At 45.8% G+C, this 16067-nt stretch overlaps 2 non-coding genes across 2 annotated transcripts; both read left to right on the top strand.

The window, feature by feature from the left end:
- The first annotated feature begins 6448 nt into the window (after positions 1-6448).
- On the top strand, positions 6449-6521 carry trnak-uuu (transfer RNA lysine (anticodon UUU)). The gene has a single exon. It is a non-coding gene; the product is annotated as a tRNA-Lys (tRNA).
- A 7578-nt stretch (positions 6522-14099) lies between these two features.
- trnan-guu (transfer RNA asparagine (anticodon GUU)) lies at positions 14100-14173 on the top strand. The gene has a single exon. It is a non-coding gene; the product is annotated as a tRNA-Asn (tRNA).
- Positions 14174-16067: the final 1894 nt, after the last annotated feature.

Raw genomic sequence — 16067 nt, 5'->3', positions numbered from 1 at the left:
CTGTATTTTTGAAAATTGTTCTTCCAGAATTAATATTTTCTTTGCTGTTTGGCAATAACCAGACCCTTGCTCCAAGGTCTGTCTCACTGTTTCCCCGGTTTCAGGCAGAGATACGCCTGCTGCCCTCATTTATTTCTTGTGACAGGACACAACAGTTCAAAATCAACCTGCAGGTGGCCACACCCAGCACTGAATAGTCAGGATGTCCGAGCGGTCTCAGGTGCTGTGTTCTGTTCGCAGTCTCCTCTGGAGATGTGGATTTGAATCTGACATTTCTTACTTTTAATCATTTCGTGAAACTCATTGTTTGACACGACGACTAACTCCTAAAAACTGGTATTCAGCAGTTCACCTGCTCACTTCACATTTCCGTCTGACCAGGTGCTGGAAAGTGGAGATGATTCCGCAGTGTTGCGGTTCACATATTTGCCTCACAAGTGAAAGCTCACTGGGCGGGAATATTTTCTGTAGCTTTCTCCTCATGCATGCTCAGGGGCAAGTTTGTTCTCCTGTGAAAGGTCATAAGATCATAAGTATGGAAGGATTAGGGGCCAGAGTAGGCCATTCGGCCTCACAAGCCTGGTCCACTATTCAAGAAGATCCTGGCAGTTCCTCGACAGCAAGTTTAAACATCTGGTTATGTTCCTAACATCATTTTATCCGCAGTGTTTCCGTAGCCTCGTTGTTATCACGTTCGCTTCACACGCGAAAGGATTCCGGGCGGAATGTGATTTTTGAGACTATTTTTGCCGTGAAATAAATTGAACAAAAGTCACCCCAGATTCCTTGTCACATGAGCAATAAACATTTTAAACCAGTCTCCTAAATACAGAGTGTTATGTCTTGAATAAAGAATCTGACCAGATACTGCAAACTGAAAGTAAGGTGTGACCGTCGTCCTTTATTACAAGTCTCCAGTGTGCCTCTCCAAACTGTGAGGCCTCCTGATCTACAGGTGCTCCCAAGGGATTGTGGGATCCCTTGGGACTCCAGTGGATGAGCCCTCTGATGGTTAAACAAGGTATTTACAGGTTTACATATGTAACAACACTCCCCCCGCACCGCTCCCCCCAGCCTCCCCAAAGTCAGTCTTGTAACTATTTAAAATTTGAGTCAATCTGTGGCCTTCCTTTCCCTGTCTGATCGTCTCGGTGCAAATGCTTGTTTTGGTGAATCATTTGTTGGGCCTTCGCTGGCCTGCTGGGTGTGGTGAGTCCTCCTGGGCTGCTGCGGGTGATGGGTTCTGCTTCGTAGTCAATCGCTGGGTTGAGTGCCACTTGTGTGTGTGTTGAGGAGCGAAAAATGTAGAGTCTATTTTGGGTTGTTCTGGATAGTCCATGAATCTGAATTTGGTTTGGCCCAAGTGTTTCTTGCAGGTGAGTCCATATGAAAGTTTGACCAGGAACACCCTACTCCCCTCTTTGGCCACGACAGTGCTGGGAAGCCACTTGGGACCTTGTCCATAGTTCAACATAAATACAGGATCATTAATCTCGATTTCGCGTGACACATTTACTTGATCATGACATGTATTCTCTTGAAGCCGCCTGCTCTCTACCTGTTTGTATCGATCAGGGTGAACTAACGAGAGCCTTGTCTTAAGTGCCCTTTTTTTGAGCAGTTCCGCGGAGGGAACCCCTGTGCGCGAGTGGGGTCTTGTGCGGTAACTAAGCAGGACTCGGGATAGGTGACTCTGCAGTGAGCCCTCAGTTACCCTCTTCAAGCTCTGCTTGATTGCTGCACTGCTCTCTCTGTCTGACTATTGGATGTTGGTTTAAACGGGGCAGATGTGACATGTTTGATCCCATTGAGTGTCATGACCTCTTTGAACTCAGCACTGGTGAAGCACAGCCCATTGTCACTGACAAGAATGTTAGGCAGGCCGTGCATGGCAAACATGATCCTCAAGCTTTCAATGGTGGCAGCGTACATCATCTCACATTCAATCCACTTGGAGTACGCATCTACAACCACAAGGAACATTTTACCCAAGAATGGGCCTGCATAGTCGATGTGTACCCTAGACCACGGTTTGGTGGGCCAAGACCAAAAACTTAGCAGCGCCTCCCTGGGTACATTGCTTAACTGCGAACATGTATTACATCTGTGAACGCAGGACTCGAAGTCCGCATCGATACCGGGCCACCACACGTGGGATCTGGCTATCGCTTTCGTCATTACAATGCCTGGGTGGGTACTGTGGAGATCACTAATGAAAGTGTCCCTGTCCTTTTTTGGCACCACTACTTGATACAGTCTGCCTGTATGGACATTTTATCTCTGCGCCGCTGGTACGGCTTTATTTCTTCCTGCATCTCTAACGGAACACTAGACCAACTCCCGTGGAGCACACCGTTTTTTACTAAGGACAATGAGTGATCCGGGCTCATCTAGGTTCTAATCTGTCGGGCGGTAACAGGTGATTGCTCACTCTCGAATGCTTCCATTAATATAACTAAATCTGGGGGCTGTGCCATCTCCACCCCTGTGGTGGGCAATGGCAGCCGACTGAGAGCATCGGCACAGTTTTCTGTGCCTAGTCTGTGGCGGATGGCGTAGTTGTATGCGGACAATGTGGGCGCCCATCTCTGAATGCGGGCCGATGCATCTGTATTGATCCCCTTACTTTCAGAAAAGAGGGAAATAAGTGGCTTATGGTCAGTTTCCAATTCAAATTTGAGCCCAAACAGATATTGATGCATTTTTTTTACTCCATAAACACATGCTAACATTTCTTTTTCGATCATGCTGTAGGCCCTCTCAGCCTTAGACAGACTCCTGGATGTATAAATAACCAGTTGCAATTTCCCAGATTCATGAGCTTGATGCAATACACACTCAACATCGTATGACGACGCATCACATGCTAGCACCAAACGCTTACATGCATCATACAGCATAAGCAATTTGGTTGAGTATAACAGTTTTCTAGCTTTTACAACGGCATTTTCTTGGCTTTTACCCCATACCCATTCGTTTTCTTTTTGCAGTAAAGCGTGCAGTGGTTCGAACAGTGTTCTGAGAGCCGGTAAGAAGTTACGAAAGTAGTTCAGGAGTCCTGGTAATGACCGCAGCTCTGTCACGTTCTGTGGCCTTGGTGCGTTGTCGATTGCCTCCATCTACGAATCGGTGGGCCTGATGCCGTCCGCCGCAATTCTTCTCCCCAGGAACTCCACTTCGGGCGCCAGGACAACGCACTTTGAGCATTTTAACCTTTGCCCCACGCGATTAACCCGACTAAGAACCTCCTCCAGGTTCTGCAGATGCTCATCTGTGTTCCGACCTGTAACCAAGATGTTGTCCTGGAAGACCACGGTGCGCGGGACCGAATTCAGTAAGTTTTCCATGTTTCTCTGGAATATTGCCGCGGCTGATCGAATCCCAAATGGGCATCTGTTGTGAATGAAGAGACCTTTGTGCGTGTTCATGCAGGTGAGGCCCTTCGATGATTCCTCCAGCTGCTGCGTCATGTAGGCCGAGGTCAAGTCCAGCTTCGTGAACATCTTTCCTCCGCCAGCGTCGCAAAAAGGTTGTCTGCTTTTGGTAGTGGGTATTGATCCTGAAGGGAGAAACATTTGATAGTTACTTTGTAATCACCACAGAATCTGACGGTGCCCTCTCCCTTGAGGACTGGAACAATCGGACTGGTCCGCTCGTTGAATTCGATCGGCAAAATGATGCCCTCTCGTTGCAGCCTGTCCAGCTCGGTCTCCACCCTCTCTCTCATCATGTACGGTACTGCTCTCGCTTTGTGATGGATCGGTCACGCCCCGGAAATTAGGTGGATCTGCACTTTTGCTCCTTGGAACTTCACGATGCCTGGTTCGAACAACGCGGGGAATTTGTTTAAGACCTGGGCGGACGAAATGTTGTCGACGGGCGAGAGCACCCGGATGTCGTTCCAGTTCCAGCGTATATTCCCCAGCCAGCTCCTGCCGAGCAGCGTGGGGCCATCGCCCGGTACCACCCAGAGTGGTAACTTGTGTATCGCTCCATCGTAGGAGACCTTTACAGTAGCACTGCCGATTACGGGAATCAGTTCATTTGTGTAAGTTCTCAGTTTAGTGCGAATGGGAGTCAGGACTGGCCTTGAGGCCTTGCTGCACCACAATTTATCGAAAGTCTTTCTGCTCATAATGGACTGGCTCGCGTCCATGTCTTGCTCCATTGACACTGGGAGTCCATTTCATTCAACCTTCAGCATTATCGGGGGCACTTTTTGGTAAATGTATGCACCCCATATACCTCTACCTCCTCGATCTGATGCTCTGGTTCGTTGTGATCTGCCGTGGATCTGCCCTCCTCTACAACATAGTAGTTTGCAGGATTAGCAGGGTTTGCAGCTTGCCTGCACATTCGTTGCAGGTGTCCCATTGTTCCACAGCCCTTGCAAACGTATCCTTTGAAGCGGCGTGAATGGAAACGATGATCACCCCCGCAGCGCCAACAAGGTGTTAATGGCGTAGCATTCATCACCCTTGATGATGGACTCTGAGACATCTGCAGACGTACAGCTGCAGGCATGTGAGGACTGCCCTATACGTAACGATTTGAAAACAACATTACTTTGTTCACAGTACTTGTACAGCACTCGTGTGCTGAGAGATTTGATTGGTATTGTCACTGGTGGCGATAAACGCTTGGGCTTTCGCTATAGCTTTACTCAAGGTTGGGGTGTCGACTGTCAAAATTAGTTTACGAAGTATTACTTCATGACCAATGCCAAGTACAAAGAAGTCCCTGAGCATGTGCTCCAAATGTCCTTCAAATTCCAAATGCCTGCAAGGTGTCTTTGCTCGACGACATAGCTCGCCACTTCCTGGCCTTCAGACCTTTTGTACATGTAGAACCGGAACCTCGCCATCAGAACGCTTTCCTTCAGGTTAAGATGCTCACGGACCAGTGTGCACAAATCAACATACGATTTCTCTGTGCGTTTCGCTGGAGCAAGCAGCTTTTGTATGAGGCCATAAGATGGTGCTCCGCAAACAGTGAGGTGAATCGCCCTTCCTTTGGCAGTATTCGCTTCTCCTTCCAGCTCGCTGGCCACGAAGTATTGGTCGAGTCGCTCCACTAAGGTTTCCCAATCATCTCCCTCCGAAAATTTCTCCAGGATGCCCATTGGTCTCTGCATCGTTGCGGTGGGGTTCGTCATCTGTATCTCATCGCCAGTTGTAGTGCATGAATAAAGAGTCTGACCAGATACTGTGAGCTCAAAGTAATTTGTGACCTTAGTCTTTTATTGCAGGTCTCCAGAGTGCTTCTCCAGCCTGTGAGGCCTCCTTAAGTACAAGTGCTCCCAAGGGATTGTGGGATCCCTTGGGACTCCAGGGGATGAGCCCTCTGGTGGTTAAACAAGGTATTTACAGGTTTACATACATAACAATTGTTTGCATAAGTTCTATGCAAAATGAAAGGGCTCATTCGGTATTTAAACGTGGAATCTCTCGCAAATTGCCATGAACAACCCTGAAGTGAGAATCATATCCCTGGTCCAACGAAACAACTGCTTGACAAGAATGGCGATAAAGTGTAACCATTAGAAAAGCATGTTATTGTGTGTATCTATTCTTTGTAGCAGTAGCACACGAGACCGAATCAGTGACTTTGCATTTTCGACCTGTCTTCTGAAGCGCCGCACGGTCCCACTCTGACAGTCAATGAGCTGTTGGGACGTTAGTGTATCCAGGCTGTGGGTGGCCACCCCGAGCGCAGCAGAGGGGTTTCTGCATTAGTTCTGGGTGGGGACAGTATTTCCTCTTCTCTCTTCCTCTTGTCGATATCCCTGTGCTTTTATTTCTCCATTTATTTCTCGTCTCAGTTTCTAGTGTTTAAAAAGGAACAAAAGATGAAATGGGTTTCATTGTAGAAATTAATTTCTCTCGCTCAAAGTTAGACGCACTACCGTTGCACCATGAGGCCTAGGCAGCTCGCCGTTGATATTCACGTTCATATATAAATATAAATAAATATATCGACATGTATCATAACTGTTCCCTGGTGGTCGAGGGGTTAAGATCCGGCGCACTAACCTGGTAACGATACTCGATCAATTTGTCAAATAAAAATAATTCAGGTCTGTGAGACGATTAGTAATTGCTGTAATCACCATGAATAACCCCATTACTTTCTGTTACGGACCGAGCTTACAGATTCTCTTGTTTCTCCTGCCCGTTGCTGGACACGTGTTCGGGGTTTAATTTTGTAAACTGGGTGAGTTCGCTGATCGCGGGGAGACAGGAGGAGCCTCTGTGATCCCACTGTGAGGATGTGGAAGTGAACACTGTTGCTGGGTGATCCGTGACATTTATGTAAAGGGCAGTGGAGGAGAAGAATTGAAAACTTTCAGTGTGGGACAGAAGTTGTTTCAGGTGAGCCAAAACATTCCCGATCAGCACAGAGAGAGCTCACTGGTCAGCTCCCCTCTGTTGTGCCAGCTGTGCCAGAGGTTTCCGCAGTGTAGCAGTTATCACGTTTGCTTTTTACGTAAAAGGTCCCTGGTTCAATCCCGGGCGGAAACATTATGTTTAAAGTTGCTATCGTGGAACAATCCGAAGCGAGTTTCGTCTCCTGGCAAATGCTGCCTGACCTGCTGAGATTTCCAGCAATTACTGTTTTTATTTGCTATTTATTCTCCCGGCAAAAGTGCTCCCTTATTCCTTAATTGCTCTTTATTTCACTTCAATAATAGATAACTTTCAGTGAGAGAAAACGGATCCACCGGGGACCTTTCGTGTGTGAGGCCAACGTGATATCCGCCACACTGCAGCCCATCAAAAGGCAAGAAACCACTGAATATAAAGGGTGAGCTCACAAATATCAGGGGCAGTGCAGTCTGGTCAACGTCAAACCCACCTTTCTTATTCAGCAGAGGCATGAACGGGAGTCAGATGCCACAAAGTCGGCATTAAAGACAAAAATTCAAATTACACTTCCAAATCTTTTCACTGTAAAATTCTTGCACTTTATTTGAAATCCTACGATGTTGAATCTGAAAATGAGCACCGTGGGATTTTATCTTCACTACTGATTCTATTTTCTGTGCATGGAAGGATTAACCGGTGCTGTTAAATTTGACAAAAGTTGCCCCAGATTCCCGGTGTCATCAGCAATGAAGATTATGAAACAATCCCCGACAAAAATTGTGTAAAATGGGATCTGGTTTAACAGTTAACATGCAAAACACAGAAGAAATGATTGAAGTGTCGACTGTCCCTCAGTCAGCATTTCTTTCATTGTGCAAAAGATGGCATTGGGTGAAGTAATGATGCTTTCCCCTGAAATAAAAATAAAAGTTCGACAAAAAAACGGACGGTGACTGGCAAGTGAGCGCTGCTTCTGACTCCGAGTGTGAATGGGCGGGGATTTTAAAGCCCTTATTTTGAGGAACGTTCATATCGATAAACATCTCATATTCGTTGTGCAGAGCAAGTGGTTCAACGGTAACACATCTCACTCGAGATGAGGACACTGCTATCGAAATCATGTCAGGGTTCCTGACCATTGAGATAATTCCGGAATCAATATTTTCTTTACTGTGTCTTAATAACCAGACCCTTGCTCCAAGGTCTGTCTCACTGCTTCCCCGGTGTCGGGCAGAGATACGCCTGCTGCCCTCATTTATTTCATGTGACAGGACACAAAAGTTCAAAATCAACCTGCAGGTGGCCAAACACAGCAGCACCTAGTCAGGATGGCTGAGCGGTCAAAGGTGCTGTGTTTGGATTGCAATTGCATGTGGAGGAGGAGGTTCAAATGCAATGTCTGACAGTTTCTGCTTTTAATCATTGAGTGAAACTCATTGTTTGACACCTCGACCAACTCTTCAAAAGTGGGATTCAGCAGTTCACCTGCTCGCTTAACATTTCCGTCTGACCTGGTGCTGAAAGTGGAGATATTTCCGCAGTGTAGCGGTTAACACGTTCGCCTCACATGCGATAGCTCACCGGGCGGGAATATTTTCTGGAGCTTTCTCCTCATGCATGCTCAGTGGCGAGTTTGTTCTCCTGTGAAAAGTCATGAGATGATAAACATGTAAGGTTTCGGAGCCGGAGTAGGCCATTCGGCCCCTCGAGCATGGTCCACCATTCAAGAAGATCCTGGCAGTTCCTCGACAGCAAGTTTAAACATCTGGGGCGGAGCCAACAGGCGCCTGGCAGCAATCAGCGACAAAAACCCGCATTTGGCAGAGGCCCCGCTCGATCAATTGGGAGAGTATGAAACTCTTAATCTTAGGGTCGCGTGTTCGAGCCCCGCTTTGGAGCTGTTTGTAAAATGTTATCCTGCATTCACCGGAAAACATCATTAATTAACCGATGATCTTCATTTGCATAATTAACGAAATGCTAACTGAATGAGAGTCAATAATTTAATAATTTTGGACAAACAAGTGAAAGACACCTGGTGCTGGTGGGCAATTGTGTTGCCTTTGTCATTGATGCTTGATCTACAAGTCTAGTTATCAAATCGTGTGCTCAACCATCAGTTACCTGTTACAAATCAGCAGAGGAGAAATCAGTTTGTTGTCTAATGCTGCCTTTACCTGCACAATGTGTGCTGAGATTATCTGTGCAATATGCATTCAGCAGGATGAATAAAAGCAACGCTTTTTGAAATGCAGGCAATGCATGTTTTGCACTCAATAAAAAGTTGCATTTTCTTTTCATGCCAAGTATTTTACATTAATGCATTGCAATGCCAACACACTTTTTACCTGGCAAGACTGAAGTACAAGCTGTGATGAACAGTATGAAACAGAAACAGCTACTTGAGAACCCATAGCCTCGACGGTATCTGTGTGAATTGCTCTGCATCGATAATTAGCAGAGCGTAAAGTGGGGAAACTGACGGTGTGGATGAGAAAAGGCCGAGCCAAAGTGTAATGTTGGAGATGATCTTGTTTTTGAGAAATGTTTCAAAGAATTTGGCATCGTTGGTTCCATGGTGTAATGGTGAGCACTCTGGACATGAATCCAGCGATCTGAGTTTAAATCTCGGTGGAAACTGAATGCTTGCTGTCGCAGCTGCTAAAATTTGGGACAAACAAGTGAGAGACACCTGGTGCTGGTGGGCAGTTTTGTTGCCTTTGTCATTGATGCTTGATCTACAAGTCTAGGTGTCAAATCCTGTGCTCTGTGTTAGCACAGTCCCGCATTGCTGAACTCTTTGCTTCAGCACGCAGTCTGAAGTTTGGATTAAATATCAGGAAGATTGAAGTTTGGATGGTAAAGAGACTGTTAGACAATGTGGTGCCTTCAGCCAGTGAGATGTGTAACTGGTCATTGTCTGGATGTTAAATATTTGAGTACCTTGTTATGGTGGGAATAATGGAAACTCAGGACTAAACGATTTGATGATGTCTGTATGTTCAGTATTTGAGTGTAACCTTGTTACTATTTAATCACATCTGCAGGTTAAACAAGCAATATTAAGTCTGTCCGTTAAAAGATTCAGAAAGCAGTTAGTCAGGATTGTCTGAATGGAAAGAATAAGAGTTGAAAGGCTTTTTCAGTATAAAGATGAGACTTTTATGGACTGCAGAGACACAGACAGCAGAGACACTGGACATTTGGAAGGTGTGTGTCTCAAGCAGCCACGGAAATCGAAGCAAGCTGCCTTTGTGAAGTGTTCTCAGTAACTTTCATACTTGGTTTGTTTAGTATGAATGTTCAAATAAAAGACCCGATCCTGCCTTTACTACAACTGAGTGTGTGCGGGTAATTCGAGGTTAAAAGCAACGAAGCGAAAAGAGCTAGACAGCTGTTTGCAACATTTTGGTGATCCCGACATGATTTTCAAAAGTTCGTTGGCTTATTCGAAGTCCCCACATGAAACAGAAAGTTGGCTGAGTTGTTGGAAGAAGTGTTTCCCACACATCAGTTCGAGGGGTGAGCATTCTCTTAGTTGTCATGATTAAAGGGATCTTCAGTTAGTAATGTATTTCAGTTGAGCTCCAGTCATTTCTTAATGAGTGGATTGAGTCGAAAGGGGGAACTTATGGAATAAGACAGGAAACAATGACAGGAGGATGGAGAGAGACACGGCAGTCCTTAGTGAAGAGTGTCCAGTTAAAAAAGATTAAAGTGTTTGGGTTAAAAAGTGATAAAAAGAGAAAAGCGTTAGTGTTGCAGTGTCTCATGCTGAGGATTCAAACGTTAGGAGAAGAGGCTGAGGCTCGAGATAGGGAAGTCTCAGAACTCAGAGAGCAGCTAACAGCAGTGAGTATAAAAGTAGAGAATTGGTGATTTCAGGCACTCGGGGCAGCCAGGACTGTTCTGACACTGGATCAGCATCTTGCTGATGAACAGAAGTGTAATCAAGATCTAGAGAAAGGAATATCTAAGCTGCAGCAGATGGTGGTATTAGGTTGGCCAGCGGAGACAGCAAGTGATAACGCCGGGTGGTATTCGGAGGATTCTCCGGGTCTGAGAGTTGAAAATGGGATTAAGGGACAGGGAGAATGCCTACCGTTCCCATCCACAGCTCCTTTGTCTTCTCTGACTTCGGAGCCTCGAACCCGTGTGGTTCACGTGGCAACGTTAGGATCAGAGGCGGAGCACTGAAATGCATCTTCGGTAACTCAGACGCTTAACACCCCACAACATTACACACGACCTTCCGGTAATGTGGAGAGTGGGGGAAGCACGCTCGAGCGGACAAGGCCAGAGCAGGATCATGATCCCTCTACTCCCTGTGGAGCTCGTGAAGGGAACACGACCTTAAGTGGTTTTGGGGATACCTGGTATGAGCGAGGAGGGGTCAAGTTACAGGACATGAGAGCTATCCTTAGTGAAGTGGGACCTGCACCTCTTCAGGATCTTAATAAGTTTGCCCAGTGGTGGTGTAATATTCTGGGATGGTGGCAGTCTGGGAACATATCAGAGAAACCGAGGGTTCACATGGTTCTGTGAGCTTTAGGGAATCACCGGGGAAAGGTAGTAGGTTTTGAAACAACTTCCAGGTCTCATGCTTGGTAGAATAATAGCTACAATCTTTGTTACTCTCTCAGGGCCACAGTTAATAAAGCGGATTGCATTATTACCAGGGGAAGGACCCAGAAAAGCTGGGGAACGTATATTCCAGTTGTGTAAAAGTTTGGGAAGTAATTGGATTGATATCAGTCATTACAGGGATGGTACACATGGAGAGATCATTTTGACTCTCCTACCCCCGTCAGTAGTTCTGGAAGTAGATGCCTGGGGTGGGGACGACGGTTTTGATAAATGGTTGGCAAGGGTAGAAAGCTTGTATCAGGGAACTGCAGGAATTTCAGTCATGGAAGTGAGACAGGGGTTACAGCGATGGAAGGCAGAAGGGCCTGAGTGGATGAATCCCGCGAGGAATCACATAAAAGGAGCAGGACCAGGTGGTGGCCGTCAGTTGATAGAGGACAGGGATAGACTGGCTAAAGACTTAGAAAAGTTAAAAGAAAAGTTGAAGAATCAGGAAAGAGAAGCTGGAGACACAGACAGGAATGATACCTCGGTTCAGTTGCTGAGGTTGGAGGTAGATTCCGCAGGTGAGGGAGGATACCTATAGGGATGCCGCGCCTCAACCACACATGTCGTTCCTTTAGGACCCTTACTTCAGGATAGGGGTGGCCATACTCTTATCGAGGCTTGTGTGGAAGGGCAGCGGGAAATGGACACAGGGTCAGCCGGACAAATGAAGGTGCTCCTGGAGGAAGGGGATTCCCCTCTTCAGAGACAGTTCCCCAACACCCCAGATACACGAGGAGCAGTTACTGAACAGTCAGAGATGAAAGCAGTGGGAGAAGCTTGTTCAGAAACATTTAAATTTTCTGCAGGAATGGGCTGTCTCAGAACTGATGAGATGTTCAGTGAAAAGCTCAAATGTGGGAGTTACAAACATGATCTTTAAGGATGTGAAATAGAAGTTGGATCGTTGCAAATGTCGAGAGAGTGAATTACAGCAGTTCCGAAGGGTGAACTGAGAGAAGGACTGGGTCTCTCGACTAACTATTCAGCATTTCCGTCATCCTTTACTCTATGTTGTTACACTTCTCCCACAAAGCAGAGGAAATTGTTAAAACCTGTGCAGAGGGTAACAGACTTAGTCGAAGAAACCGATTGTGAGTTTACATTTCTGAATGTAAAAAGCATGGAATTCAGTTGGAAACATCAAAAATTGAAAATTGACTTTTAAGTAAAAATGGATATGGTGATCACAGACAAACGGACTTTAAAATGGCATCCTGAGAATCTGAATCTACAACAACCCTACTTTGACCCGAAGCGTGCTGCTATTTGGAAGAAGGAAATACGGAAATGGAATACAACATTTCAACAGCTACAGAGTTTGAATCAAGCAATCGTTGTGGACATTAACCATCACACTGCGGAAATCGAGAACGTGCACACAACTTTGGACCAGATTGGACAGGTAAGCTGGTGGGAGTCATTGTTGGGATGGAGCCCGACGGCAACAGGCGTGATGAACACAATGATACACCCTGTCCTTATGCTGGTGCTGGTTCAGCTGGTCGTGCTGGTCATTTTGATTTACTGTGGATGTCGTGATGGAAAACAAGGACAACAACTGGACAATGCTGTTGAACGAGCTCGAGCCACCATGCAAATGTATGTTACCCAGATAAGACCTGCAGAGAGGCGAGGAGAAGAAGTGGGGGAATGTGGGAGCACAGTCCCGCATTGCTGAACTCTTTGCTTCAGCACGCAGTCTGAAGTTTGGATTAAAAAACAGGAAGATTGAAGTTTGGATGGAAAGAGACTGTTAGACAATGTGGTGCCTTCAGCCATTGAAATGAGTAACTGGTCATTGTCTGTATGTTAAATATTTGATTGTACCTTTGTTACTATTTAATGACATCTGTAGGTTAAACAAGCAATATTAAGTCTGTCTGTTAAAAGATTCAGAAAGCAGTTAGTCAGGATTGTCTGAATGGAAAGAATAAGAGTATAAAGATAAGACTCACACACGCAGACACCAGAGACACTGGACATTCGGAATGTGTGTGTCTCAAGCAGCCACGGAAATCGAAGCAAGCTGCCTTTGTGAAGTGTTCTCAGTAACTTTTATACTTGGTTTGTTTGGTATGAATGTTTAAATAAAAGACCCGATCCTGCCTTTACTACAACGGAGTGTGTGCGGGTAATTCGAGGTTAAAAGCAACGAAGCGAAAAGAGCAAGACAGCTGTTTACAACATTTTGTAACAGGTAACTGATGGTTGAGCACACGATTTGATAACTAGACTTGTAGATCAAGCATCAATGACAAAGGCAACAAAACTGCCCACCAGCACCAGGTGTCTTTCACTTGTTTGTCCCAAATTTTCAGCAGCTGGGACAGCAAGGAATCAGGTTCCACCGAGATTTGAACTCAGATCCCAGAGTGCTCACCATTACACTATGGAACCAACCACAGTAAAATCTTTGAAACAATTCTCAAAAACAACAAAATCATCTCCAACAGTACACTTTGGCTCGGCCTTTTCTCATCCACACCATCAGTTTCCTCTCTTTGCTCTCTGCTAATTATCGATGCAGAACAATTCACACAGATGCCATCGAGGCTATGGTTTTACAAGTAGCTGTTTCTGTTTCACACTGTTCATCACAGCTTGTACTTCAGTCTTGCCAGGTAAAAAGTGCGTTGGCATTGCAATGTATTCATGTAAAATGCTTGGCATGGAAAGAAAATGCAAAGTTTGTCGAGTTAGCGAGTAGGTGACGAGGTTTGGGGTTGATGTGCGTTGCTTTCAATCTTTGAAATTTCACCAAGCAAAGAAACGGTGAATTGAACTGTCCGCAGTCAGGACCTGAAAAGGAATTAATACCTAATACCGGCTTCAGGACAATCAGAATACTTCGTCACAGACAAGGAACCGGAAGGCTGGAAGGTAAATCACACCGGTTGTGGGAGAGCTGGTTGGTGGTGACATGGAAGTGTCTGCAGTTTGTGGGACCAGACTGCTTCCACACATCCACAATGAACGTCCCACCCTTTACTTGGGAAAAGTACAACTGAGAGTGGACAAGTTCCATCCCGGTCAGAGCAATCTGAACTTTAACTGACTGACACCCTGGTTTGGGATGTCTTGCAGTGTGCAATTATGTCAGTCTCTGTGGCGCAATGGGTTAGCGCGTTCGGATGTTAACCGAAAGGTTGGTGGTTCGAGCCCACCCAGGGACGAAGTATTTGAATGTTTTTCCCCGTGGATTCGGTGCTGAACGATTTCAGGTTGTCATTGTGCGTTTTGGCTGCGCGAATATATTCCACAAACATTGCCAGCTGTGCTGTTATCCAGTGAGTTCCCACTCCAGTATTTTTATGAGCATTCCGTTTGAGTGTATACAGAACTGAACAGAGATATCAGAAAATTTAACAAGGTTGTGGGACATTGTTTTTTGTTAATATTGAACCACTAATATGAATAAATCCATTTCTTCAAATATTTAATTGAACATGTTTTCAAGATGTTTCCGCGCAGTTTCGAACCAGGGACATTTCGCGTGTGAGGTGAATCTAATAACCACTTCATTACGGAAACACTACAGCAATGTTCGGAACATAACCAGAGCTTTAACCGACACAGCTGGCCTATACTTCAGGACCTGGTTTTATGAGAATAGAAAGACGGTGCTATATTTAGGAAGGCTGTGAGTGTGGCAGGAATTGATCGAGTGTTTCCCAGACTTTACACATAGGAACACGAGGTGACCATTGAGCAGCGAGTGGTTAGGATCTGGAATGCACTGCTTGAAAGGGCGGTGGAGGCCGACTCAACCTTATCTTTCAAACGGGAGCTGGATCAGTGTCTGAAGGAACAACCATTGCAGGGCTACAGGGAAAAGGAGGGGGAGTGGGACTCGCTGAGAGTCGGCACGGGCTCGACGGGCCGAATGGCCTTCCGTACTGTAACCATTCCATGATTCTATAAGTTAGTGGCACATTTCATAGTGTGGGTGGAAGCAGAACATTTCAAAGGGACATGGATTGAGTCGGCAAAACTCGAGGCATCTGATTCAGGAGATTCGGGGGGCGCAGAAATTCGGAAGTTTAATGACTTTGAAAGGAACATTTTTGTTTTGAGCAGTTACGGTCAGAGAAATGTTTGTGAAAGGAATTTTTTGAACAGAGGAATGCAGCATTTAATCTTCTGCCTGAACACTTCTTCCTGGGTGTCGGGGTCATATTTCTTTTCGAGGTTATTCTTCTCAAAAAGGAGTTAGATGTAGTCCTTCAGACTAGGGGGATCAAGGGCTATGGCGAGAAAGCAGGAATAGGGTATTGAAGTTGCATGTTCAGCCATGAAATCATTGAATGGCGGTGCAGGCTCAAAGGGCCGAATGGCCTACCCCTGCACCTATTTTCTATGTTTCTTGAATTTATATTTCCTTTGGTGTTTCACAATAACCAGACCTTTGCTCTAAAGTCTTTCTCACTGTTTCCCCAGTCTCCTGTTGATGTTACCAGCAATGAACATTTTGAACCAGACACCTAAAACACACTGTGCAAATTGGGACATGCTTTAACAGTTAACGTGGGGCTCGAACCCCCACATTCGAGATTAAGATTCTCATGCTCGACCGATTGATCTCATGGGGCTTCCACCAAATAGATGTTTTTGTCGTTGATTGCAGCCAGGTGCCTGTTGGCTCCGCCCCAGATGTTTAAACTTGCTGTCAAGGAACTGCCAGGATCTACTTGAATGGTGGACCAGGCTCGAGGGGCCGAATGGCCTACTCCGGCCCCTAATCCTTACATGTTTATGACCTTATGACCTTTCACAGGAGAACAAACTCGCCCCTGAGCATGCATGAGGAGATAGCTCCAGAAAATATTCCCACCCGGTGAGCTTTCGCGTGTGAGGCGAACGTGTTAACCGCTACACTGTGGAAACATCTCCACTTTCAGCACCAGGTCAGACGGAAATGTTAAGCGAGCAGGTGAACTGCTGAATCCCACTTTGAAGGAGTTGATCGTGGTGTCAAACAAAGAGTTTTACTTCATGATTAAAAATAAGAAATGTCAGATTTAAACACAGACCTCGAGAGAAGACTGCAACCTGAACACAGCACCTGAG

The sequence above is a fragment of the Pristiophorus japonicus genome, unplaced genomic scaffold (assembly GCF_044704955.1).
Source record: "Pristiophorus japonicus isolate sPriJap1 unplaced genomic scaffold, sPriJap1.hap1 HAP1_SCAFFOLD_113, whole genome shotgun sequence".
Taxonomy (NCBI): domain Eukaryota; kingdom Metazoa; phylum Chordata; class Chondrichthyes; family Pristiophoridae; genus Pristiophorus; species Pristiophorus japonicus.
This window is presented reverse-complemented; position numbering and strand designations above follow the sequence as displayed.